Consider the following 26,313-nt stretch of genomic DNA (forward strand, 5'->3'; position numbering starts at 1 on the left):
ATCACATATGACAGTGAAAACCACAAGAGGGTGTCAGATTCCCTAGAGCTGGGGTTTACAAGCACTTCTGAGCTACCTGACATGTGTGAGGAGAACTGAGTTCCACTCTCCTGCAAGAACAGGAAGTGATTTTAGCCACCGAGTCATCTCTCCAGCTCTTACAATATTTTTTATGAAAACTGTGCATAAATGTTGCTGGATTTTTATATTTACCATGGGATAAAAATAACAAGAAGAAAATGATTTAGCAGTTTCTGGACTTATGCATACAACTGCATTTCATTCTCATTCTTTATACTTTCTGGGATCCTTGAAGAGATGGAACTTTTCCATGAGTCTTTGGTGAATCCTTTCCACTTATGATTTTGTTTTTACTTTAATTAAGACATGATTGTTAGGCATCGGAACACTTAGAACATTCCCATTCTTTTTAACAGCTGTGTTGTTATCCTTCATATGAATATACTATAATTAATTTAACTATGCTTCTATAGGTTGGCATATGTTTCTAGTTTCAATACTTCAAACAATACTGGAAGGCTTCACGCTTTGACTCATGTTTAGCCAAATGTTCTCTTTCAAGATTATATAACAAGTCTCCTATAATTTCTTCCTGAGTATAAATTTAATTTCGTATTTACATACTTGGAATTTGTGTTTTTTGTATACTTAAAATAGACATGTAACTTTACGCTCATCCAAATAACCAATTATCTCTACATTATTTATTGAATAATCCATCTTTTCCCCTACTGTTTATGTTTATGGGCCTTTAAATAGGCTCTCTCTTCTCATTTACTAATTTATTTGCCTGTTTGTTTATTCTTCTCATTGCTTTAATCATAGAAACTTTATAGTACATTTGAAATCTGACAGGACAAGTCTTGATGCATTAGTCTTTGGTTCCAAAATGTTTTGCCCAGACCCATCAATGAATGCCAAAATTAGTAGGCAAAGTTTACACAGAAGTTGGATGTTTGGAGGCCAGGGAGATGGTACAGTCGATAAAATGCTCGATGGGAAACCCTGAATAGCAATGTTTGGATCCCCAGAGCCCATTTTAAAAGCCAAGTGTGTGTCAACAGCCTGCCTGTATCCCAGCACTCCCATGATAGAGCCAGCGTTTGCTACCTACCCGTATTCAACTGAGTCTATCTCGGGGTATAACATGAAGAATAATTGAAGAAAATTCTTAATGGTAATCTCAGGACTCCATGGGCACACATGTTCCCACATACCTGTAGACATGCACATACATTCACGCCACAAACACAGCATTTGCCTGGCAATGTGATGATGGTGACAGCGATGGTGAAAGGCATACGGCAGTCGCATAGTCTTCTATTAGTATTTATCTGTAGATTAACTTTACAGCAGAGAACTCTGGCTGGTGGCACTCATCCAAGGGATGAGGATTATCATCACCAGAAACACAAGCCAGCATCAGGTGCCTCCCTAATGAGGCACAAAGAATGACACTTTCCAGGATGCACAGCCTCAGTCTAACCAAGGGAAATCATGAGCCAGGCTCAAACTGCAGGGCAATTTAGAAAAGTCTGGACTCTACAAATCTTCCAGGATCAGAAAAGATAGAGATTACCAAGGGTACCCCACTAAAGTCAGCACTGTTTCAGAGTGCACTTGCACGAAGTTCTCATGTCTGCCCAGATTCCTCCATCTTTCCTTATCTTTTCTGAGATACAGCACAACCTCTGACCTCAATCAAATCTAAAAAGACCCTATTTCCAGGTAAGACTACATTCTATGGTTGATAGTGGACATATATTTTCTCAGAGGGAAGAGAACATTGTCCAACCTACAATACAGACTTGTGTTTTTGTCTCTTCTTTCTCTATCCCTGTGTTCTCTCTTTCTCTCTCTCTCATATGTATATATAATATAAAACATATGTATAATATATATATTATATGTGTGTACATATAATAAGAATATACATATTGAAGAATATTCTTTTCTAGACAGCAGCCTTTAACTCCAATCCCCCTGCTTCAACATTCTGAGTCCCTGAGTACTGGCAATTTTGTTACCAAGGCAGCCCCAGCACTAACAAGGCTGTCTGATATTGAGTACATGTTTAGCATGCATCTGCCTACTGTTAAACAAATTGAGTCCCCTTCATTCCAAATTGTGTTGGAGCTGAGGACTGTCTGCTTCTGTCTTTGTCAGGGTTTCTATTCCTGCACAAACAACAAGACCAAGAAGCAAGTTGGGGAGGAAAGGGTTTATTCAGCTTACACTTCCATATTGCTGTTCATCACCAGAGGAAGTCAGGACTGGAACTCAAGCAGGTCAGGAAGCAGGAGCTGATGCAGAGGCCATGGAGGGATGTCACTTACTGGCTTGCTTCCCCTGGCTTGCTCAGCCTGCTTTCTTATAGAACCCAGGTCTACCAGCCCAGGGATGGCACCACCCACAATGGACTGGGCCCTCCTCCCCTTAATCACTAGTTGAGAAAATGCCTTACAGCTGGATCTCATGGAGGCATTTCCTCAACTGAGGCTCCTTTCTCTGTGATAACTCCAGCTTGTGTCAAGTTGACACAAAACCATCCAGCACAATTGACCCCTTGTCAACTTGACACAAAAACAAATCAATATTAAGCTTCAACCCTTACTTTCTTGTTCATCCCCAAGATCTAGATAACCTTAAGAGTCCCAGTCTTTACCAATTCTTATATTTTAAAATTGAAATACCTTTAAAATGTTCAGTCTCTTTTAAAAATCAAAGTCTTTTTTACACTTTAAAGTCTCTAAAGTATGGGCTCCACATTTTCCTTCAAGAGGGAAAGATATCAGGGCACAGTCACAGTCAAAGCAAAACCAATCTCTAACCATCTGGTGTCTGGGAATCTACTTACAAACTTCTGGGCTCCTCCAAGGACTTGAGTCACTTCTCCAGCTCTACCCTTTGTAGCACACACTTTGTCTTCTAGGCTCCAGCTGCCTGTTCTCCACTGCTGCTGCTGTTCTTAGTGGTCATCTCATGGCACTGGCATCTCCAAAACACCACTGTCAGTCCTGGGACACTAATTGCCACTGAGGCTGCACCTTCACCAATGGCCTTCCATGGCCTCTCACAGTGCCGAGCCTCAGCTGCTCTCCATGACCCCTTCATTCATTCAAAACCAGTACCACCTGGGTGACTCTCACACATTACTAAGTCCAGCCACAGCACCTTGGCTATCTCTGAAACACATCCTCCTTGTGCTCTCACAAAACAGTTCCCAGAAGATTTCACCTCAATGATGCTGATCGCTTCTTAATCACTGCAAATTTCTTAACTCCAGCTGACCACCATCAATAGTCCCAGTAATGCAAAGGTTTTGCTTTAGTAGTTCCGGTATCTTGTTAATAACAGCTGATTCTTCAGCCCCAGCTAACCAAAACCACAGAATCTTTACAACCAAAACAGCAACAGCCCTGATCAAAGAGTCTTTAATCTTCCCTCTGAAATTTTACAAGCCAGGCCTCCATCTTCTGCACTGTTCTCAACTTTATCTTCCAAGCTCCTACTAAACATCTCACAGAGCTCTTAATATACCAATGGCTCTTCTAGCTCAAAGTTCCAAAGTCCTTCCACAGTCCTCCCCAAAACATGGTCAGGTTGTCACAGAAATACCCCACTATGCTGGTACCAATTTGTCTTAGTCAGGGTTTCTATTCCTGCACAAACATCATTACCAAGAAGCAAGTTGTGGAGGAAAGGGTTTATTCAGCTTACACTTCCACATTGCTGTTCATCACCAGAGGAAATCAGGACTGGAACTCAAGCAGGTCAGGAAGCAGAAGCTGATGCAGAGGCCATGGAGGAAAGTCACTTACTGGCTTGCTTCCCCTGGCTTGCTCAGCCTGCTTTCTTATAGAAACCAGGTCTACCAGCCCAGGAATGGCACCATCCACAATGGGCTGGGTCCTCCCCCTTGATCACTAGTTGAGAAAATGCCTTACAGCTGGATTTCATGGAGGCATTTCCTCAACTGAGGGTCCTTTCTCTGTGATAACTCCATCTCGTGTCAAGTTGACACAAAACCAGTCAGTACGGCTTACTTACCATAGCATCTGTTCATAGCTCCTAGAGCTTCTGAACTTATTCATATAATCTCTTGGGTCTTCTTGGCTTTGACACAGGGGACCTCTATTCTTCAGTTTTGCACTGATTCCTGTCTTCCACTGAAATAAGAGGAAGAATGAAGGACAATAAGAGGAGTGAGGGATGTATTTAAATTGCAGAAAACAGGTGTTCTGACTCAGAACCTGACTCTGCCATTAATTCATCATGGGTCCCACGTGCCTCAGTGTCTCTAACAGCTAATTGAAGGCAATAGTGATACCTATCTCTGTGTTGCAAGGATAAATGAAATTGATATTGCTAAGAGCGTAAGCCTAATGGAGCAGTACAAACTCACATTAAAACTTTTGCTACCATCCCTGAGACTTTGTGCACAGCATTTAACGTTCTTTACATCCTGACTTTCAGGAAAACATTATGTCTTGTTTTCTTATTGGCCTTGGAGACATCTTGCACACTTGAACAAACATCTCTGGGTTTTGTATTTCTTTCTATTCTATGTGTATGAGTATTCTGCCTGAATGTCTGTGTGTGTACCATGTGTGTGCCTGGTGGCCAGGGAGGACAAAAGAGGGCATTGGATCCTCTGAAACTGTATTCAACAGATGGCTGTGAACTACCATGTGAGTGCTGGGAAGGAACTTGGCCTCTCTGAAAGAACGCCCAGCTCAGTTCTTAGTGGAGGAGCCACTTCTCCCGTCTCCCAACATTTTCATTTTAACTGAGAAGCACACCAACCCACTTCTTGGCAATCACCTCCAGATGAGAAAGGGATTTTTTTAGACTAAATATTTAATCATATTACAGTGATATTTTAATTACTCTTGGGGAAAGATTTAATTTGATAGGACCATAGAGTGAACATCTTAGATAATGCATTAGCATATCCAGCTTGAGATTTTTCTCCTGCTGTTCACAGCTCCTCGCCCTTTTCCTTCTTACTCCCACTTTGCTCATTATTAGCTTTAGAAGCAATTTGGTGAAGGTTGGAAGAGAGTGAAAGAGAGTAAGATTTGAGTGCTAAGAATTGTCTTTAACTGTTTGCTAACATTTTTCATTTGACAAAATGTGCGTTATTATTTTCATTTTACAAATGAATAAATTGCAACTCGGAGATGCGATGAGAAGCATCTCGCCCAAAGTTATCCAAATATTGTATGGTTAAGTTATCCAAATATTGTGTGATTAAGCTGCTGTTTTCTAGAGTCTGTCTGGCTCTAAGATCTACTGTCTTTAGTACATAGCAAAATGTCAGTGATGAAATAAAGCTAAAAGTACAACCTCTGACTTGCACACGTGTGCATGCACAGAAAGACGGATGAGGGAGAAGAAGAGGGAGAAGAAGGGAGAAGAAGAGGGAGAAGAAGAGGGAGAAGAAGGGAGAAGAAGAGGGAGAAGAAGAGGGAGAAGAAGGGAGAAGAAGAGGGAGAAGAAGAGGGAGAAGAGGGAGAAGAAGAGGGAGAAGATGAAAGAGAGGGAGAGGCATGCAGTATGAATTTTTTTCCCCCGACTACTTTGATACAGCTTGGTACAAATGAGTCGATTCTTACAAGTTGCCCTATAAAAATAAGTAAGTACGGGATTAGGAGGACAGCTAGCCTAGGCAAAATTCATCCTGCAAAGAAGGTAATGCTCATTGGGGATTAGCTATACCCTATGTTCCCAGAGCCTTATCACAGAAGCTGATTAATTTTAATGGGGCACACTGGCGCACATTGTTATTGTTATGCAAATGTGTTCGAACAACCACTCTAGAAGGAAACCATCTAATTGCCTTTTCCCTGGGCCTCTTTTTAATTTTCTCCGTGCTGTAACCGAATGGGCTAATATTGAACATATGAACCAATCAGAAAGAGAGGAAACTGAGTAGTGTGTCGTTATTACCTTTCATTTAGAAGAATTGAATTATGTGGCAAACGTGGGCAAATTATATTATTAAGCTAAATAAAACATAAATCAAATCGCAAGTGGGATTGCTGTCTTCTTTGGAAAACTTGCTTATGTTTATTCTCTAAGGTCTTAATAGGAGAAACTTACTCCTATTAAGGATTAAGGATTAAGCATCCTTAATTATTTGTGTATTGTATATTCATTTCATGACAATGTAACATGCATTTCTTTATTTAAGAGGAAGAAAGAAAAAGCTGTCCTGGAAACTTGGGAGAGGTGAAGCCCTGCCACTGAAGGTAGCTGGGCCATGGGGTTGAAAGTGATCATGAGGGACTCAAATGTTCTTTGAAGGCCACCCAAGGCCTCTTATGATAAGTTTCTAATAGGCATGTGTCTATGGGCATCCGTCAGTCACCTCTGTCACTTTGTAGTTTACCCCTCCTCTTTCTTTTTTTTTTTTTTCCCTCTGAGGCTGGTATTCCATGTTGAACTATGTAGCTGAATATGGCCTTGAACTCCTGATTCTCCTGTAGCCATTGCTTGAATGCTCTGATTATTGCCACGAGCTACAAGACTCTGCTATTTCTATGCAAGGAATCAAATCCAGGGCTTCTCGCATGCTGAGCAATCACTCTACCAAATGAGCTATGTTTCTGTCCTGCACTATCCTTCTCCTTTTAACAGCAGCCGATCAGCTCCTGTGACTGGATCTGTTCTTTTATTTACCCTCCAGACCAGTGATTCTCAGCATGTGGGTTGCTACTCCTTTGGGTGTTGAAAGACCCTTTCATAGAGGTTACACATCAGATATGCCACATGCCAGATATTTATGTTACAATCCATGAGAGTAGCAAAATTACAATTATGAAGTAGCAGCGAAAATAATTTTATTATTGAAGGTCACCACAACATGAGGAACTGTATAAAAGGGTCGCAACATTAGTGAGGTTGAGAAACTGCTCTAGATAAGGGATCTCTAGGTCTTGTTCAATTCCTTCACTTGTTTGGTTGTGTTTCCCTGTAAGGAATTTTTATGGGGGTTGTGTGTGTGTGTGTGTGTGTGTGTGTGTGTGTGTTCTCTTTAAGGGCTTCTGCCTGTTTACCAGTGTTGTTCTGTATTTGTTTAAGGGAGTTATTTATGTTCTTCTTAAAGTCCTCTAACTTCATCATAAGTTGTGATTTTTAAATAAGAATATTGCTTTTCTTATGTGCTGGAGTATCCAGGGCTTGCTGTGCTGAGGGAACTGGGTTCTGAGGATGCCAAGTGGCCTTGGTTTCTGTTGCTTAGGTTCTTCTTCTTATTAAGTTGTTTTTTAATTAAAAAAGAATCTCTAGGTCTCGGGCAAAATCTAAATAGTCACATATTTCTGATATAGCTTTAGCAGAAAAGTACATCTTTCAACATCTTTAAGTCATCAGAAAATTTTATAAGAATTTTAACATTTCATATGTAAAAATTATATGAAATTTAACAATTTATACCAATAAACAGAGCTCTGCTCTTTCCTTCTGTGTTACCTATGGCTGCTTTAGTCTATCAAGAGAGAGAAGGGTCAGGAAAGATAGTGTATATTTTTAAAGCCATACTCACTGACCTCATCTCTAATTGTAAACCTCTGAAGACAGTTTATGGTCATTGTTGTTTATCATTGTGACTCAGTATTTATTTAATACAAGGTGGCTTTGACGTTGTGCTTGCTGAATGAATGCATGAATGAAACATGATCTTATTCAGAATTTATAAAAAGTCATTAGAGCTAAGTATACTGCAATTCTGTTAGAGCTGCTAGAGATCAATAGAAACTTCTATTCTTTCTCAGCAAGGCAGAGATACAAACAAGAGAACACACCAGACTTAATATGGCAGCCTGGTATGTCTACATAGCATAAGGACTGGCTTCCATCCTGATGTGCCTGCACCAAATCTCACCAGTCATTAATGATTTGGGAAATCACTCTTGGAAGAACTCCAGGTTATTATCTTTAAAAACTTATGACTTATTGAGACCTCGCTAAACTCCCAAAATATCTTAGGGAACTTGGTCTCTTCTTGCCTTAATGGGCTGGCAAATTTAATTCTCCCTGGAGGAATAATTGTAGGGAATTATTATTTCCTTTCAACACAGAGAGAAAGCCAGCTCAGCAATTCACTGACAGTTGCTGCAGGTTAAGATGAACATCAACACCGCCCTCCTCCCTCCCAACAATGACAGCATCCCAAGCTGACTCCTGCTGAACAAAACTCTTACAAACACCGACAACTTATTTAAGGTGGGGAGGCCATTTTAAACCATTGGTAGTTGGTGAAAGATGCTTGGATGGCCTCTCGCCCCCTCCCACTTTGTAAAACTATTAACCACACGATGTTAATTATCCAGCTTCTGCTTTTGCTGCACAAAATTCTCCAAGTTGCTTCCCTGGTTTGAAGCCGTCAGGAGAGGAGTTGAAGACTCCCATTTCCTCCTACAGCTTGGTGCTCTAATTAAAGCAATAAATACAGTTCCCTTCGTGGGAGAAGTAGTCAGGGAGGAACGAACAATCTCTTCCGATCCATTAGTCTCTCAGCACAGTCTGTAGCATTTAAATTCCTAGGGAGACGGGACTGTATCCGCAGAGCAAAGGAGAAGAGACATACCAGGGAGAAAGGACAACCCCAAATGTAAGGCCAGTGCAGCCAGAGGATGAGCTATCATCCAAGGGACAGGAACAGGAGTCTCATGTTTTTAGCATTCCCTCACATTTGATTGCAGACTAATAAGATTTATAGTTACAGAAGTTTGGAGATCATTGGGTCACAAACAGATTGTAGAATGAACCATATAATTTTACTCATATGATTAATGTGTGTGTGTGTGTGTGTGTGTGTGTGTATGTACACACATGCATAATCATACGCTGCATGAACTTAAGTATGTAAGTACATCTACATGCACAGTTGCATAGATGGAAGAAGATGTCATTCATCTACCACTTTACTTCCTTTATCACCTTACTTCCTTGAGATAGAGTCTCTTATTAAACTAGAATGCTCACTGGCTTTGCTAGGCTTGCAGCTCAGGATCTCCCCAAGTCTACCTGCCTCTGGACTCCAGTACTGACATTATAGGCTCAAGCTGCCATGACCACTTTCCTATGATCTTGCTAAGCAGCTCGGCATGCTCGACCCTCTCCCCCAAGCCTCCACTCTGCATGTTGAAATGCTTGTAGAGTATTTTCTTCTCCTTTTTTTTTTTTTTTTTTTTTTTTTTTTTTTTTTTTTTTGGTGATACCAGGAATTGAATTTAGAGCCCTGGCATGCCAAGTTATGAGCTGTATCTTCAGCCCTCTCTTTTCTCTTATTTTGAGACGGGGTCTCACTAAGTTGTTTAGGTTGGCCTTGAACTTACTCAGTATGCAAGAGGGCACGAATCTGTGATCCAGACCCTCCCATCTTTTCTGAGTAGTTGAGATTACAGGACTGTACCACCAAGTCCAGGTTAAAATCTTTCATTATGTCTGTTCTCTTTGTTCTGTTTTGCCACATAAATAATTAATTCTGTGAGTGTTGTTTGCATCATTGGTTTACATTAGCTTTAACTTTTAAAAGATTCTGAATATTCCACTAAAAGTTTTTATTGTGGCTCCTTCAGTTTTCAAGGCTTTGACTCCAGGTTTACTGATCAAGTTGGTCATGTATGGGACGTGTATGTGATATGGAAGGCTGCTGGGTGCCAAAATACTGTGTTTGCATATAACTAACTGTTTTCTAGGTACCAAAATGCTTTGTTTGCATATAACTGTTTTCTAGGATCTTGGCTATATTCTTTGTCAGCCTCTAAGAACTTCAGGTTTTTGTGACCGAATCCTGCCAAAGCAAAGACAAATGTCAACAGATTTTTCTTCTTCCTGGCTCCTACAGTTGTCTGAGTTTGCAACACCTTAATCTAGCTTATTTTTTACAAGTAAAATGTTTTTAGATATAAAACACAAAGAACAAAAGCCTTACACACAAAAACAAAATCAAGAGCTATATTGAAGCCAAATCACTTTTAATATAGTGTCTCACCAGAGGTTTATAAATATTTCATCTTTCCCATACTAATAAATAATTGAATTATATGAGCTTTCTGAAACTCATGAGTCTCTGATCTCTGGAATAGTTAGAACATCAAAACAAGTTGATCAACTCCAGAGACTTTCTTGTGTTCTTTGCTGTGGCTATCTTCTTACCTTAGATGTGGGGTGGCCCCTAACCAAGAGCATCTGCAAGATGACCAGAGATCTAGAAAAGCAGTTGTATTACTTTTGACAAAGCCTAGCTGACACTTCTGAGCCTCCATCCATGGGTCATGCATATAAAATAATCTGATAAGGTAACTAGGCAGCACTAACAAAGCTGCTGCATTGTGGCCTGAAGGTCATGTTCATATGCTCAGGGTCCCCTAAACTTTGCCGGGTCACTGAGATTTGATGAAGTGCAAAGAATGGTGGAACTTCCAAATTAGGAGTCACCGCAGGTGTTTTGTTTAGTTATTGAGATCACATTATAATTGTATCATTTCCCTTCCCTTTCTGTCACACCCTCCCATTTATCCCTCCTCGCTCTCTTTCAAATTCATGGCTTCTTTTTAAATTAGTTATTATTGTTACATGTGTATATGTATATGCAGATATATTCCCAAGTATGACATACTCAATATGCATAATGTTACTTGTATGTGTGTGTTGTCAGGTCTGACTGTTTGGTGTTGCGTCACCATTTAGTGTTCTCTTCATTGGGGAAAACTATGTCTGCCATTCTCAGCATTCCTAAGTTGCCTTTAGTTCTTTGTGTAAAGATGAGGCCTCTTGGGTTTTCTATGTCTATTTTGGCACGTTCATTCATGTCATCTTCGTTAAGTTCATGCTTAGACAGTCGTGGTGGTGAGACTGTACGGGGGTAGCTTCAAATATTACTAAGAGACACAGTCTCACAGCAAAATTCCTGCTCCTCTGGCTCTCAGAGTCTTTATAGTTGTATTCTGCAATGTTCCCTGAGCCCTGTGTTTGGGGACTGTATTGTAGATGTATTCATAGGGAATGGGCTCCACACCTTGCAAGTATTTTGATGCAGCAAATTAAAAGTCACTGGTTCCATAGTCAAATCCTGTGTAGAGATAATTTGAGTCATAAATTTCATTGAATAGTGGACAAATAAGATTAAATAAGATTAAATCAAATGGAAGGAGAATAGCTCATTGACACATATCAATTTTACGTGATCTATTCCTTAAAATAGACAAGGAAGGTACAGCTCTACCCATTTTAAGTGAGATGGACATTATCCTGATCTGCAAGTAAGATAAAGCAAGTGAGCTAAGTAGCCTAGAGATCCCTGATAATCATTGAGCTAAGTAACCTCTTTGCAAAATGTTAGAAGACCAGATAAAAGATTTTAGTAAATTGACAAATCTGATGTGCTTTTAAACAACAAATCAAAGATCTTTCTCTAAACATCTGTCTTTTAAGTCAATTACAAAGTTGGTGATCTGCACTTGCTTGGCTATTTTCTACTTCTAGAGTTTTTCAATTATTGTTTCTGACTTGTGTGGCTTGACTCCCACTGGAAACACTTTCTTTGACATGCTGTATACTTGCTGAGATTACATTCTTAGCTTTATTTATTCAAAATAGCCTTTCTTTCACCTTGGGTTTTAAATATATTGCTATTGGATATCAAGTGCATAGTTTGATTTTAATCTTCTATAATTTGAAGATACCATCATGGTGTGTGTTCTGCATCGCTTCTGAAACATGCTGCACATTAATCTCATTGTTCACCCATCTGTGATAACTCTTCCCACTCCCCATTCTCCTCTACTTAGCTCTTTTATAATTCTCTCTGTTCTTATTTTGGGGATTTTTCTCTGTATCCCAGCAGTTCAAATGTGTTGTACATATGTGTGGTTTTCAGTGAATTTACTCTACTTGGGAACTGCTGGCTTTTAACATTGATGCTTTGCTATTTTCAGCAAACTGAATTTTTCCTGCTATTTTTGGAGTTATTCTTCTGCATTCTTTTTCTGGGACTCAGATTACATATGCATTCTACTGCTTGGGATTCTCCCAGAGGGGAAGCATGTTCTATTCCATCCTGCTTCAAGTTTTATGTCTGTGCTTAACATTGAGTACTTGCTGAATTAAACAGTCATTGAGATCGCTGACCCTTCCTAGAGTACAGTCTTCAGTACTATATAGTTCATCTCTATATCAGATGATGTATGCATGAGATGTATGACTGGGGGGATTTTGAAACAATTTAGATGAATATGCTGCTGAGGTTAACAACCCCCTTGCACAGTCATTAGGACATATCATTCTGGTTCTCTTGTGAATAGGAAAAGGTAAACGGAGAAGCTGGACACTACAACTGCTGTAAGAAATACTAACAAAGGGCAATGATATACTAATACCATGATTTTTAAAGCTAAGTAAAATATATATACAATTTGAGAGTTCAAAACAAAGAAAGGAAGAAAAGAAATGGGGAGACCATGGAGAAGGAGAGGGGAGGAGAGGAAAGGGAGTGAAGGAATGGAATAGAAGAGAAGGAATGGGTGGAGAAGAAATGGAAGAGGGATGAGGGGAAGGAAGGGAAGGGAAGGAAATGGGAGGAGGGTAAAGAGGAGGGGAGAGGAGGGAAGTGGAGGGGAAGGAATCCAGGTGTCCTGGTCACAGATCTATTGTACAAATGATTTAACAGATATGTCTAAGAATGTAGTAGGTGTCTGTTGCTGTGCTTAGCAATGAAAAAAATGACAAATAGAATGTACAAGACCATGTGCAAGCTTTTCAAATGAAGGTGAGAAAGTGCATCATAACATTCGATGCACACGAAATAGGATGTACGTTAAACTGGGCAGTGGTGACATGGGCCTTTGATCCTGTCACTAGGAAGGCAGAGGCAGGCAGATCTCTGTGAGTTTGAGACCAGCCTGGTCTATATAGTGAGTTCCAGGACAGCCAGATATACACAGAGAAACCCTTTCTCAAAAAGAAAAAAAAGTAAAAGAAAAACGATAAATGTTAAAGATCATATTCATCAGTTAATTCAAACTTTTAATGTATGTTTTCAGGTCATGTCAGATACCTGTTAGGAAAACATAACTCCTGATCACAGTGTGTTTGGTTAGACTGGGAGCTACACAAGGGAGGAGTGTGGAAGGTAGGAGTGCAGAGAACAAACCTGTTCTGTTTTTCAAAGTTTGGTCCAAGCACAGTGCACCATGTACAAGAAGCTCAGTAAATACATGTTGAACAGTATTGAGAAAGAAATATTGAAAGATCTCCAATTCAAAAAGAGCTCTGTTGAGAAGTTGCATATATTATGATTGGAATCTGAAAATTCAACCATAAGCTCTTGACTTTTAATTTCAGTCATTAACATGCGGCACCATTTTGAAGGCTATTTTTATTGAAGGAATGTTATAGTTTGAATCTTAAATCCCTCTACTAAGTTCAGGTTGTGAGCTTTGAGCACTTGACCTACGGTGATCTTTTGAGGGTTGTAGAGACTTCTCAGCATAGAACATAGTGTTGATAAATGTAGCTCACTAAGGGAACCTCTAAAGCTGTTTTCCACTCTTGGTTCAAGGTGTGAATTCCACTTCCTGGTCTAAACCATGGGTCTAAACACTGTCACATGCTTCCACTGTTGTGGGAGCCACTCCTGACACCTTGCTCTCACTGCTGTTGACTGAAATCCCTTTGGACTCGTGAAGCAAAATATACCCTTTCTCTTTTGATCCTCCTAGGCTTTCGCCACATTGATGAGAAAAGTAACAAATGAATATAACTTTCCCTTTCTTGCTTTCTATCTCCTTATGACACATGATTGAGGGTAGAATATGAAAAAGATTTATAAATAAAATAGATCCTTGGATTATAACTAGACCAAAGGCTAAGGTTGTTAGGGGAAGAAACATTGTATATGTAATTTGGACTTAGGAACCACACAATAACAGATGTTAGCAGAAGCTTAGTCAAAGCGGAGAATGGCACTAATAAAGACACTGGGAAAACACAATAATACTCTTGTTAAGGTAAAATGGCCTGCCATAACAGATTTTAAGACCCAATTCTCATTATATGAGCACAGCAAGTTTATCTCCCTGGTGATGTGCAAGCAGAGAGTCCAAAGGGACAAATGGTTCTCCCCAATACTGATTTCCTTGTGACTTGATCAGTTTCAACCCAAGGTTCAGGAGGAACCTTCATGGATGTCTCTCCAGCTATCCCAGGAAGGGAAGCCAGTGTGAAGGGCTTGTGAGTCTGGTTCTGCCAATGTTGTGCTTCAAGATCCGGATCATAGCCACATCAACAAGTGTCCAGGTTAGTGTTTTATCTTATCTCAGTGTTCGTTTTCCAAAGGATGCAGTTGCCTAGGTTTCTAATCAACACAGAATCACTCCAGTGCTCTTTAATGAAGAGGCTGTCCTGTGGTCATAGATGGGGCTTTGCCCATTTCCCAAGTATTAGTTGGCCATATTTGTGTGGCTTCATTTCTGGGCTCTTCTATATTTCCTATATTTCATCAAATACGTGCCTATCCCTGCACCACTCCATGCTTTCCTGATCATTATGAATAGGAACCCTCAAAATCAATAGAGCTGTCCTCAACTTTATTCTTCTATCCAAGTTTCTGCTCTTCAACTTTTTTCAAGTTTAATTCTAACACTCTAGTTTCCTTACACCCAATGCAGGTTGTACAATCAGCTAGCTTCTACCTCCAATCATAGAACTTTAATAGGATTTCAGTGTCAACTTAGAATATATGTGTTTATAATACCGAGTTTTCTGTCTGTGAATATGGCATTGTGTTTATATTTTATTTTATCATTTAAAGGTTTGTCATTTTTTTCTGTATACATAATTTATACATATTTTTAGGTTTATATACAAATGCTTTCTTTCATAAAGGGGTAATGCTACATTAACTATGTATTTTATAATCTAGGATAAAGGTTGGTGTGTGTTGAACTTTACCTTTGCACAGTTAGTGTTAGTCTATAGACACATGCGTTTCTTGTGTGTGCTGATGTTTGATTTTTGTGACATTGTAAGGCTTGGTAATTAGCTTTGTAAGTTGAACTTTGCCATGTGAATTTGTCAGCCTTGGAATTGTCTGCAAAAAAAATGGCTTTTCTTCTGAATCTTCATTTAAGTGTACATACATTGCTTTTGTATCTTTATAAAAGCTATAAAACCACAAATGAGAAAAAACCTGCAAGATTTGCCTAAGATTGATTTGATACACTTATGATAATCTTCAATTGCATCATTTTTCTGCAAAACAACATAACATTGTCTTTCTTTTGGAGTCTCAAAACTATATATATATATATATATATATATATATATATATATATATATATATGCCATATTTTATCTACTGATCCTGCATCTATAGACACCCATGTTGGTTCTTCAAGCTGGCTACTGAATGCTACTCAAATCCACACTGGTGTGCAAGTGTGGATTTGGAGACTATTTGGTGACTACTCAGGAGCAGTATAGCTGTGTCCTATGGAAGAAGGACCTCCTTTGGTGTTCTGGAGAGCGTATGCTTATTTCCATAGTGGTTGGTTAGATTCGTTCCTGTACTGGCTGTTTTCTGTCAACTTGACACAAGCTGGAGTTATCACAGAGAAAGGAGCCTCAGTTGAGAAAATACCTCCATGAGATCCAGCTGTAAGGCATTACTCTTAACTAGTGATCAAGAGGGGAGGACCCAGCCCATTGTGGGTGGTGTCATCCTTAGGCTGGTAGACCTGGGGTCTATAAAAAAAAAAAGCAGGCTGAGCAAGTCAGTAAGTAGCATTCCTCCATGGACTCTGCATCAGCTCCTGCTTCCTGACCTGCTTGGGTTCCAGTCCTGACTCCCTTCGGTAATGAACAGCGATGTGGAAGTGTAAGCTGAATAAACCCTTTCCTCCCCAACTTGCTTCTTGGTCATGACGTTTGTGCAGGAATAGAAACCCTGACTAAGACTTTTTCCCACATGAGCAGGGTGTGGTTCCTCTTTCCACACATCAATACCACCAGTTTGCTGTTGTTCTTTTAGTAACTGCTATTTTAACTACAGTGGAAGAAACTTGCAACGTAATCTTAACTGGCATTTCTCTGATGATCTGTGAGGATGAACATCCTTTTCATATGTTTACTGGCCATTTGTACTTTTTCAGAAGACTGTGTGGTCATTTCATTAGCCCATTTAATCATTGGGTTGTTTGATTTCAATGTTGTTTATTGAGCTTTTCATATATTCCAGATAGGAATCCTCTGTCAGATATACAGCTAACAAGGGCTTTCTCCCATACTCTAGGCTGAGAGTTCATCAATTATTACTATGTAGAAATGTCATATAAATTTCACAAAATTTATGATGTCATGAAATCCCATTTGTCAAAGGTTGGCATTACTTCCTAAGGGATTGGAGTTCTATTCAGAAAGTGCTTGTTTATACAGGTATCTTGAAGTGTTTTTGTTAGTTTTTTCTTCTAACAACTTCAGAGTTTTGGGTATTATATCAAGGTCTTTGATTCATTTTGGTGTTTGTGTACAGATCATAGATGAGGGTGTACTTTTATTCTTCTATATGTGGATGCACTTTTTGTGAACACCATTTATTTAAGGGGTTGTCTTTACTCTGATGTACATATTTTGGCACCTTCATCAAAAATCAGAAGTCTGTAGTAGTGTGGTTTGTGTCCGGGTCCCCTACTGTACTCCATTGCTCAACATGTCTATTTTTGTGCCAATATTATACTGTTTTCACTACCATGCCTCTGTAGTGAAGCTGCACTTGAATATAGAACTATCTTCAACGGTGCTCTTTTAGCTTAGGAATGTTTCCGCCATTCAGAGTGTTCGTGCTTTGTTGAGAACTGCAGGGTTCTCTTCAGTCCATTTGTGTGAAGAATAACTGTGTATGTTTTTATTTTGTAAAAATTTAATGTGTGTGTGGGGGGGGTGGATGGGTGGGTGGGGGGGTGGGGGGGTATTTGTGTACATTTGCACTTGCCACTGCATGAATGTCAAACTCTGGTAACAATTTGCAGTAGTCAGCTCTCTCCTTCTACCATGTTGCTCCTGGGACTGCGTTCAGGTTTTCAGGCTTGGCAGTATGCACTTTTGTCTGTTGAACAATTTTATCATCCCAGAAATGGAGGTTGAATGGGATTGCATTGAATCTATAAACTGCTTTCAGCACTACAGCCACTTTAACAATATTAATTATCTCAATTTATAAGCATGGAGGTCTTTTCATCTCCTAGTTCATGTTCAATTTTTTTATAGCTTTTCAAAGTTTTCATTTTAGAAGTTATGCCTACACATTATGGCTCTAGCTGGGATTCCATGCACTGTGTTGAATAAGAAGGCAATCAAGTTGACTTCGCCCCACAAATGTCTGGATGGTTTAACATATGCAAAACACACGCAGGAGAAAAATTACATGATCATCTCAGCCAACAAAAAGGTAACATATTCTTATGATAGAATCCTTAATGGAACCAGGAACTAAAGTATAGTATTTAACATAATATACTAAATAGGAAAAGCTTAAAGCATTTCCACTAAAATTAACACAGGGTAAGGGCTTTAAATATTTCAAATGGCTTTTGCACATCAACCAATATGATCATGTTGTCCTTTTTACCTTGTCGATTCCTGTAAACTAATAAGTATTGCAGTCAATATACAATAAAATCTAACCACAATATGTTGAATTATATTGATACATTTTTAAACTATAGAATGGACCTCATATTCCTAGGATAAATGTTCCTTGGTCATAGTATACTCTTACTAACAAGTTGAACTTGCTCGTCTTGAAGATTTTTGCATTTTTTATAAGGAAGAGTTTCATATTTTGACACTGCCTATATCTGCTTCTAATAGTAAGGTAATGCTGACTTCAAAAAATGATTTGAAATACTCTTTTTCTCTTACTGTTTGAAGGAAGCTATGTACAATTCATAGTGTTTGGTAGAATTTTTAACTAAAGTTAGCAGTACCTGAAGGTTACTTCTTAGCTGACTTAAACATATATATATATATATATTGTAGTTTCCAAACTTCTTTTGAATTTTCTTGCCTATTCATTTTCATCACTCTCTGTGGATCCTTGGATATAATGACAATAATAATTACTATCACAGCACTATATTATTTCATGCTTTGTTGCAATGTCTGGCTCATCTGTGGCACAGTGAATATTGAGTTTTCATGGCAGTGGGTGATGAGAGATACTATTTTCTAGCTTCTTCATGTCTTCATGCACCACTTCCTTTGTGTGAAGTTGGGTGTAGGATTACAGTGGAGCCTGGGTTATGCTACCATCTTGTCTGGTCTAATTCTGAGTGTGTGACTTGCCTCGATGGGCAGTAGTTCAATTGAGAAGACGATCATCCACGATTCACCATGTGTTGGGCTGGTCTGGGGTCGGTCCTTAGTTTTAGGAATTCGAGTACATTCACGGACAACTCTGTTCTCCCTGTCCAGCTCTGCTGCTGAGAACACTAGTGACAAAGTGTCTGACTTCTCCAAAAACTGTTTCAGCTGGAAACAGAACCCCATTTGTAGGTACAGCAATTCCAGGCCACCGTCAAGGTGCAGAAGAACAGTCACAAGGTGGGCAAGTTTCTTCTGTGTTTTGGTCATAGTTTCACTGAGATTTTGGCAGCAAAATTGGGGTGTGAGGTGAGTGCTGAGGTCTATAATCACTTCAAGATAATTATTGGCATATCAGGTTTCCCTGGATCTCCTCTTCTATTCACTGCATCATTGCCACTAACTCTGTGAGTTCTTCTGGACTCAATAAACGTAGCACTTTCTCCTGCAGCCTCTAACAGATCTCCCCCCTCCCTGAAGCTGTCACCGCTTTGCATAATAGCATAATATCCTCTTTAATAGTCTGCTAGATAATATGTTAGTTAATTTTACATGTCAAGCTGACTAGATCATGAGATGTCTAGGTATTTGGTCTAGGTTTGTCTGTGAAGAGTATTTTGGGATGAGATTACTCTCTAAATCTGTACCCAGAGTGGAGTTTACTCCCCACTCTGATGTGGATGCCCTCAGCCAATCCAATAATGGTATAAATAAAATAGAAAGGCTGAGGCTTTCATTGATGAGAGAAAACTACTCCTGCCTCATGGGTCGAACTTAGTCTGCAGTGTGTTTCAGCTCTCAGGCTTGTAATGAGATTTTTGGCTCCTTCTGCATCAAAACCCTGATGGCTTTAAGACTCATACCTTCAATCCTCCTGCTCCTTAGCCTTTCAGACTCAAAAGATAGCCACACCCTCAATCAGGCTGTGTCTCCATCTGCCAACCGTCTTGAACCCTTTCAATCTCCATAACTGTGTGAGGAAACTCATACGCATATGTGCATGTTTGTGTATTAATACATGTAATATATAAAAAGCACAATGATTGATATAGGTATTATTTATATACAAAGAATCTCTTATTGATTTTATTCCACTAAAGTATTCTAAACAATACCAGCTTATTTTGATATTATATTACTGGTATTTTATTGTTTTGTTTTAATGTAATTGTGACAGGCTTCTGATTTTCAATATTTCACCTGAAGTACATCTTCAGAAAAATGCATATATATCCTTATATTAATAATAGAGAAATGGCATGCAGGGGATGAGAGGATAAAGTTGATATATATTTGGTTGAGCTGCCATATCTCACCAGATCCCTGTTAGTAACCCAAATACTCATGAGTTTCACAATCACATTCATGATGTTAACAGTCAGAAAAAAAAAACATATAATGAGCATTATTTTCAAACGATTGTAAGATTCCTTCTAGGAGACATTAAGATCAGATTTGTTCTAGCAAACTAAATGAAGGCCAATGAGTTCCAAGAAGTCTAGACTTAGTTTTGATTACCCCCTTCAGCAAGCATGCTCTGAAAAGCTACTGTGTGGCACTCACTGTTCTTGAGCTAAAAAAAAAAAAAAAAAAAAAAAAAAGGTCATTAAATAAGAGACAAAATTTGGAGTTTGTCATCTAGGAAGGGAAATCTAAGAAATCGATGGGAGACAAACAAGTAGAACGGGTGGAAAGGGTGGGTGGCTGCCATTTCGAAGAATCAGAATAATTATGCAGTACAGCTTGGAGGAGATTCTTAAATAGAATGGGAGTTGCCTTGGATGACCTCTGAGGTAACCTGTCACTGTGAGATACTCTCACAACTTGGTAGCTTACATGCCTAAGAGAACTTCCATGGCCTTTGCTACTACCATTCAATGACAGTTAGAAGGGACTATTCTCTTCCTTGGGTAACAAAAGATGGGATGACTCTTCTCACTATTAGCCAACCTTTAGTGTCCTAGATACCCCGAGTCTTCAATGTAGTTTGCTATGTTTAGCATACTGTTCCTTATGTGCTTAGCTCTCTCCTGTCTCTAGCCACTGATCCTTTACCCTGAATGGGACCCCTGTATACTTTATCTCAGTTAGCTATCCTTTTTCCTTTCCAGAATGACACCTACCCCAGTATCTGACATCATAGACTGTGTGTGCGCTTGTTTTAACAGTCTCTGTCCCCATCCACCTGCAAGCTCTAAATGAGTCAGGACTGCTGGTTTGGCCATTTTATACTGAGGACTTAGCTCTCTTTCTGACACATGACAAAGTACCGTGCATCTATATGTAGTCATGAGCACTAAACTAGCTGAATGTACTATCTGGGGAGTTGGGTTGTACATCTCAAAGTTAGAAAGGGGTTAGGATGGCTTATTCCTGTGATGCCACACACAGAGACAGGCACACACACACACACACACACACACACACACACACACACGAATTTTTCTAGGGCTGGGTATCTTCATAGCCTTTCTTCCATTCTTGAATAGCTAGAATGTGGACTATGGAAGCTGGGAGGGGCCTTACAACTTACTTAAGGCCTCCTTGGAAAAGAAAACCTCAACATACAGCCAGAAAGAAGCTATGAATATGTATGAATTCGCGGACACATAGGGCATATTTTCAGAGCTGCTTTCTCAGAAATATTTTGGAAAACTCGCACACACAAACAAATAAGAACAACCTTCTCAATCCATCCACCTTGGATTTGAAGTTGATCCCAAGCTGTTGACCCAAAGGTAGCCAGGATGAGAAGGGTGTGTGTGTGTGTGTGTGTGTGTGTGTGTGTGTGTGTAGGGGGAGGAGGTGCTCTTCTGGTGGTAGGCCACTAACTGCTGAAAGCCTAACCCTCATGTGCACACATTGTCCCCTGGGACCCTGGTGCTGAAGGAGCCTGCTAGACCTGCCTTGTGGGGCTGGCTGCTGACAGCTCTCTGACTGTGCTGGTCACCACAGTAACTTTCTGAAACCTCCCACAGCGGGGCTGGGGGAGGGGAATCCAAAAAATCCCAAATATAATTTAATTTCCAGGGCAAGGATTTTCGTGTTTAAAAAAAAAAAAAAAAAAAAAAAAAAAAAAAAAAAAAAAAAAGCCAAGTCTTTCTGAGAGGCTGCTTTCTCTCGCATTACCACACTGCCCCCTTGAGCATTCTGCTGAAACCCTGCACAGAGCCTGGCTACAGCCAAAGTCCAGGGTAGAGAAAGCTAACCATAGACCAGAGCCAGGAGGCAGAAGAGCGAATGAGAATGAACCGACAAGATGAATGTCGTGGTTCTCAGTTTAGAAGTTGAAAAGAGATTATCTCAGCCTCAAGAAAATCAAGCAATCCCTTGTCTGTGGCACAGAGAAAAAGAAGAGACATTATGTGACAAGCCAATGAGGGGCCATGGGAGAGGAAGGTTTGGGGTCCTTGGGGACTTTCTAACCCAACTCAGCTTGATAGAGATACAGCATTCTGAAACCTGTCAAGAAGGGATCACAGATTCACCTGGGATGAGGAGAGACAGAAGCAGGCTCCAGTCCAAGGCTGGATGATGAACAGACAGGACTGCGTGGTACCGCCTTAGTCTGGGAATTGCACAGAGATGTTCAGGAAGACAGACGTGTACCTACGGGAAACCCAAGGGCACAAGTTTAGATAGTTACAGGAAGGGAATATCAAGATGACTCTGTAGCCCTTTATAAAACATTTAACTTTTTATCTTAAGGGAAATGAAAATGTGTTCGGTGGATTTCCTGCAGGTCAACGACATCTTAGATACAATCAGAATATATTGCCAAGGACTAAGGACCAAGAGCCAAGCAAAGGAAGACAGATGGAGCACTCTGTGTCCCCGATGTAATAAATGAACACTTTAGACTTCCTAATATTTATCACGATGTGACAGGCTAGTGCAGTTAATATAACTTGACTTTTAGCATGTTTACATGATAATGATACCTTAGTGATCAGCTTCTGGGATTTGTACACTTTCTCATAGACACTAAACAGTTCCATATTCTTTGCATTTTGGCTTCTCAGACACACTCATTCCCATGTGCTATCCAGGACCCACATGATTTGTTCATTTCTTGTCTTTTAGCTGATCCATAGTCCACCCGCATCTTCCCAGGGCTGATCTTTGCCCACCACAGCCACCAAACTCCCAGCTTCAATTGTTTTGCTTTTCCTTTGGAAACAAAAGCCTCTGACATAGACCTCTGAAGAGTCTGATATCCATGGAGCACAGAGCCACAGAAACTGAAAATAGAACCAGAAAACATATTTATTCTTTCCCCTGAGCACTTCTGCAAGGCAGGAATGATGACGCAGCCTCACTGGCTGGCCATAAATTGTCCAATTTCTTCACGCCTCCTGGCTGACGCCAAGCTGTCACCAGGATCTGGTCTTGATCTTTCTAGTCTGGCGCTTCGCTTTTTCAAACTCCAGCCTGGCTCCTTGCAGGCCCTTTCTGATTAACTTGGGATCTGGAGTTCCTCAGCCTAATTCTGCCCATTCAAGAAGTGATGTAACAACACATGGTTTCCTGGGACGTCCACAGTCTCAATGAAAATCGAGCAATGGAAAAGCCATGTAGTTTAAACCAACACAGTTCCTGTTTGCTCTGAGATTTGACAGTCTGCCCACATTACAAGTGGCTGGTCACTGTGGACTTTCCTGACCATTTTATTTAATGCTATGACCTGCCTGCTACCCCTAACTCCCTTGTCTCATCTGAATTCTTGTGTGGCCTTTCATTTCAATGTTGCTTATTTTAGTTATTGTTTTCTGCCCGCCACTTCCTCCCCAACACCAAAACTTAAAGCTCTGCAGCACAAAAACATTTGTCTCTGCTTTGCTTGGTAAAAATAACTAAAGAGTTTATAAAAGCATATGAGATGTGCTCAACAGATGTTTTCTCAATACACAAGAATGTATATATTTATGCATCTCTGTCCACACATGCACTTGAACGCTTATATTTCAATAAGGAGAACTAGCTGGGTAGGTACAGGTGAATGGGTAGGCAAATAAAATAGATACAAGTGTGAGTTTGCAAGAGTGTGCAGGGTAAGATATGGATGTGTGTGTGTGTGTGAGAGAGAGAGAGAGAGAGAGAGAGAGAGAGAGAGAGAGAGAGAGAGAGAGAGACCAATCTTACACTTACTTTATCACTGAGGAGTGATAGAAAGTGAGTCTCTTCTGGGAAAGCCAGGATGTCTCTGAGCCTGTTGTTTAGATCTCAATCAAGGGATTGTGACTGAAGGGACTCTGGCCAGCAGCATAGCAAACATTCCCTCTGCTGTTGCAGTAAAAATAAAAAGAATCTGGTCCTACCTGTCCTTCGTGGTCTCACTCCGTGGGAGCTGCTCCAGTGTGGAGCTGGGTGCCTGGTCTCTTTCTCTACCACTCTGTCTGCTGGCCATAGAGCCAGATCTGTGCACCCCGCTGCTTCTCTACCACAAGGTCAATGAGCCACCCTCTCCCAGCTGTCTCTTCTTTAGCCACCCTCTCCACGTGGTACACACACACACACACACACACACACATCCCAACTCCACAGCTTTATGTGTCCCGCCACTACACCCTCCTTTGAATTCAATTGTGTCGCCACAGCGAAGAACACACCGAAATACTCTTATCCAATTGATATGATATAATTTGTCCACCTAGATAAGTCAGATCATCCTGTACAATTCCATCCTTTATAAAATACTCATAACAACCTGTATCAGTATAGAGATATGCAAAGAGGAATATCTTTATCTGCCTCCATGTCGTTTCTTCTTGAATCCCTCTTTCTCTTTCTCTCCCACCTTACAAAAATTCTGCCCTCGCCCCACTCTCTGCTGTCCAATCATGTACCACCTTGACATCAACCTACACTGGTCACAAATATCTGTTCCTTTATTTGGTCACTTCCTCCTGAAGCTAACTACCAAGGTCCAACTGTCAAAGTATTAAAGTCCAGCGATCAAAAGTCCCCTTTGATTTACCTCATTAACACGCCCAATCAAACTACACTACTGCATCCTGGCCCATTCTAACACAGACCTCTCCTTTTTCTCCTCCTAAAATTACACCTGCAAGGTCATTTACTTCTGGTTTTGCTGCCTGAGTCAGAAAGCAGATGCTTTAACTTTTCTTCTCCACTTAAAAAGGGAATTTTCTGTGAAACCAGGTGTTTTGGTGTGGTTCTTGCCTAATTCGGGGCTTGAAGGGGAACCACCCTGTATATGGGTTCTGAACTACCTGTCCATACAGCACACCCAAACTATAGACCTCCTCATCACTATTAGTTGGAGATGTGAAAGCAAACAAGATTTTTTCTCAATACAAAGGGCTGACTTGAGGAGCTACATCATGAATAACCTATAAGACAAGCTCAGTAAAAGGGATTTGTGAGGTCCAATTTTCAATTGTTGATCTTAGAGCCTGAGCCATTGGTGTTCTGTTCAGGAAATTTTCTCCTATACCAACACGTTGGTTGCATTGAATCTGTAGATTGCTTTTGGTAGGATGGCCAGTTTCACTATGTTAATCCTACTGACCCATGAGCACTGGAGATCTTGCCATTTATGTACTTATTTATAAGTGGATAGTAGCCATAAAATACAGGACACCCATGCAACACTCCACAGACACAAGGGAGGTAAACAAGAAGGAAGGCACAAGTGAGGATGCTTGAAACTCACTTAGAAGGTGGAATAAAATAGTCATAAGAGGCAGATGGAGGGAGGGAACAGGAGGGGAGCGGGCAGGGGAATGGGAATGGGGGTTCAGGATCAGCTGTGGGGAAGGACAGGAGAAATGGCCATGAGAATGAATGAAAATCTACAACTAACTGTGGGGCGGGGCAATCTCCAGGGTGAGGCAGAAATCTGGGATAAGAGAGGCACCCAAAAAATCAGTGGGGGTGACCTTAGCTGTGACTTACAGTGTTGGGAACATGGAACTTGTAGAGGCTGTCTCCTGTAGCCATGCAGGAACCACTAGAGTGATAGACACACCAACCCATCCACAAAACTTTCAACCCACAAATTATCCTGTCTACAAAATGGAGGAAGGGGAGATGGAACACAGAATGAAACAATGGTCAACCATTCATCACTGGCCCAACTTGAGACCCATCTCATGGACAAGCACCAATCCCAGACACTATTAATGGTGCTCTGTTATGCTTGCAGGTAGGAGCCTAGCATGGCTGTCCTCTGAGAGGCTCCACCCAGTGGCTGACTCAGGCAGATGCAGACACCCACAGCCAAACAGTGGTTGGAACTCAAAGACTCTTATAGAAGAACAGGAGGAAGGATCAAGGGCCGAAGGGGATAGGAACTCCACAGGGAGACCAACATAGTCAACTAATCTGGACCCCCTTGGGGCTCTCAGAGACTGAATCACCAGCCAAGCACCATGCACAAGTTGGACTTCAGCCTCACCACACATATGTATCAGATGTGCACCTTGGTTTTCTTGTGGGTCCTTAACCGATGGAGCAGGAGTTATCCCAAAAGCTGTTGCCTGTACGTAAGATATGTTCTTCTAGCTGGGCTGCCTTGTCTGGCCTCAATGGGAAAGGAAGCACCTAGTCTTGCAGAGACTTGAAATGCTGGGGTGGGAATGATACAGGAGCAGGGGTAGGGATGGGAGGGGGCTACCAGCTTAGAGGACGAGGGTAGGGAGAAGGATTGTGGAAGGAGGGTGACCAGGAAGGGACAGTGAACAGGATGTTAAGTAAGTAAATGAATAAATATTTATAAATGGGAACTGTATGTGAAGATAGTAGATGTTACTAACTGTGCTACTCTATTTTCCTGTGGAGTTCAGATCGCCTTTGGCCCAACCTCATGAGGTGAGCACTCTAAGCCTCATGCTAGGGCTTCTATGGAGCCCCAAGGTTCTTCCTTCTCCCTCTCTTTCCTTTTCTTCCTTTTATCCTTCC

Source organism: Micromys minutus (genome assembly GCF_963924665.1).
Source record: "Micromys minutus genome assembly, chromosome: 10".
Taxonomy (NCBI): domain Eukaryota; kingdom Metazoa; phylum Chordata; class Mammalia; order Rodentia; family Muridae; genus Micromys; species Micromys minutus.